This window comes from Frankliniella occidentalis, unplaced genomic scaffold (assembly GCF_000697945.3).
Source record: "Frankliniella occidentalis isolate FOCC.00 unplaced genomic scaffold, Focc_3.1 Scaffold372, whole genome shotgun sequence".
In the NCBI taxonomy this organism is placed as follows: domain Eukaryota; kingdom Metazoa; phylum Arthropoda; class Insecta; order Thysanoptera; family Thripidae; genus Frankliniella; species Frankliniella occidentalis.
This window is the reverse complement of record NW_026267495.1, coordinates 96,511-99,630: the sequence shown is the minus strand read 5'-3', so window position 1 is coordinate 99,630 and position 3,120 is coordinate 96,511.

Sequence of the window (3,120 nt, the reverse complement as noted above, 5' to 3'; positions counted from 1 at the left end):
GGGGCGAAGCTGAGCAGCTGAGCGCAGCCTGCCCACGACGCACCGCTGCGCCACACCCGATCCGATCCCCATGCGGCACGCGGTCCTAAAGAGGGAAGAGCTGGTGGTCGGAAGCTGTGGGAGCTTGCCGACCGAGTAGTATACCAGGTGGCCGATTAATCCCGCGCACTCCTGTAGTTATGCTATACCGAATTCCTATGTGCGGGCGAGTTGCCTACTCGCTCAGCCCGTAAGGCGAAGGGGCCGACAGGGAAGCCAACCCACACTTCTGTGTGCGGTACAGCCACAGCATTGCATAAAGACCTTCTCTGACCGACTGCCACTAGCTGCGGTGAGGCTAGGCGACGATGTCCAAGGTCAGAGTGGGATGGCAGAACGGCGACGGTCAGATCTCCTGACTAGACCAGAGGACGCTGATGTAGACGCGCGCGCAGACGTAGGCGACTTGGGTCGCCAGCAGTGTTGTCAGGCGCGGGAACCACCGGCGTGCCGCGTGCATGACGGAGAACCTGCCTGCCAAGGACCCTGACAGACCGCCCCCAGGTGTTCTGGCCCGCGTACAGGTCGAGGCCTGAGGTCGTGCCCTCCTCATGGCCGTCCTCGCCCTGGCCACCGCCTCGGGCGGGCGGTCGAGCGGCCGAGCGCGCAGCTTGTATGAGAAATTCACAACCTCGGGGCACTCCTGCGTCCCTGCAGGTGGGTTGAGGAGGGAGCGAGGACGAAGCCATGCACAGCCCTGGCCTGCTGTAGAGGCACCGCCCCCATATCGGAGTTGTCGTTCGTGCAGGTGCAGGCGCGCACCCGGGAGCGCGTGCTTCCCGCCCGCGGCCCGAGGCGCGATGAGGTTGATGAGGGTCCTGTAGACGACGTCGATGTCTCACCACGCCGCGCTCCTCCTGACCGCGCGGCGGGCCCAAGGCGTGGTTGGGAAGTTTATGACAATCTCCTCATGGTAGACGGGGTGGACGCCGCCCGCGGGAGCAGCGCGCGCACAGGAGTACCCATAGTGCTTGTTGCTGCTGCGGGCGACGCCTCCGCCTGTCGATCTTCTCGCGGTAGGTGAGGTTGACATCACCCGCGAGACCGCTGCCATCGCGGTGCACACTACTTGTACAAAACTTGTTCGGTCTTTGGGAATGAAACCCACGCCAGGGCCGCCGCGTGCGGTTGCCTGTACGGGGTTCATGACGGGCTCCACCTGCAGGCTGCGCAGCCCGCGCAGGCGCATATGACAGTGAGCAGCAGCTCGAGGTGTAGATGCTCCCCGAGGAGGCGTCGCTTTCGCGTCGCTCTTGTGAGACCCTGCATGACGGCGAACAACAGCACGCCGAATGGTGTATTTCGAATACTGGAGGAAGAGGAATAGCGGGTACAAGAACATAAAGGTTCCTGATTAGACTAGATTAGACTGACGCCTCCTCGGGGAGCATCTACACCTCGAGCTGCTGCTCACTGTCATATGCGCCTGCGCGGGCTGCGCAGCCTGCAGGTGGAGCCCGTCATGAACCCCGTACAGGCAACCGCACGCGGCGGCCCTGGCGTGGGTTTCATTCCCAAAGACCGAACAAGTTTTGTACAAGTAGTGTGCACCGCGATGGCAGCGGTCTCGCGGGTGATGTCAACCTCACCTACCGCGAGAAGATCGACAGGCGGAGGCGTCGCCCGCAGCAGCAACAAGCACTATGGGTACTCCTGTGCGCGCGCTGCTCCCGCGGGCGGCGTCCACCCCGTCTACCATGAGGAGATTGTCATAAACTTCCCAACCACGCCTTGGGCCCGCCGCGCGGTCAGGAGGAGCGCGGCGTGGTGAGACATCGACGTCGTCTACAGGACCCTCATCAACCTCATCGCGCCTCGGGCCGCGGGCGGGAAGCACGCGCTCCCGGGTGCGCGCCTGCACCTGCACGAACGACAACTCCGATATGGGGGCGGTGCCTCTACAGCAGGCCAGGGCTGTGCATGGCTTCGTCCTCGCTCCCTCCTCAACCCACCTGCAGGGACGCAGGAGTGCCCCGAGGTTGTGAATTTCTCATACAAGCTGCGCGCTCGGCCGCTCGACCGCCCGCCCGAGGCGGTGGCCAGGGCGAGGACGGCCATGAGGAGGGCACGACCTCAGGCCTCGACCTGTACGCGGGCCAGAACACCTGGGGGCGGTCTGTCAGGGTCCTTGGCAGGCAGGTTCTCCGTCATGCACGCGGCACGCCGGTGGTTCCCGCGCCTGACAACACTGCTGGCGACCCAAGTCGCCTACGTCTGCGCGCGCGTCTACATCAGCGTCCTCTGGTCTAGTCAGGAGATCTGACCGTCGCCGTTCTGCCATCCCACTCTGACCTTGGACATCGTCGCCTAGCCTCACCGCGGCTCAGCTGGGCGCCCTGGGGGGCGCGGGGTGCCGTCGAAGAGCGTGGTCGGCGGGCCGCGCTCACTGTCAGGGACCTTGTCCGGGACGCTCTCCTGCACGCCAACCTTGTGCCCTAGCTGGCACACATCATGTGTGTACCGTGGGCGGCGCCCCGCAGTTTTTGGGGCAACGAGGAGTGCAGCACCAGGCCTACCTTCACCCCGCCCCCCTCCCGGCCAGTCCAGTTGTAATACACCGTGCTGGTGAAAATGAGCCAAAGCGACGCAACATCAACTCCAAAATAACATTGCCATTTGGTGAAGAACATAATATACGCGGCAGGTTAGGTCCGAAATTCCGACACAACCTCAGAAACGTGGAGGAGCAACATAACCTCAAAATAGAACTTTATGTATTTATGACAGACACACTAAACTTCTTTCGTAAGCTTGTTTGTAAGTAAAGATTATTTCATCTCGACGAATTTAATGCAAATGGGACGAAAAAATAACTTGTGAACAAACATTTACCGTGATGCTTCACGATGCCGTTGCCCGCGACGACCCGTAGGCTACCACACTACTAGTTTGTTTGAACATTTCATGCACAAATCATAACAAAGGATTGGAATAGGGTATTTCAATGGAGCGCTGCCCGGAACTAAGAAGAACAAAAGCGGATACAGAGAGCGGTGGTGGGGGCGGGCGCGCGGAGGAGCGGAGGGTGGGCGGAAGGCCCCCCTACCGGGGCGAAGCTGAGCAGCTGAGCGCAGCCTGCCC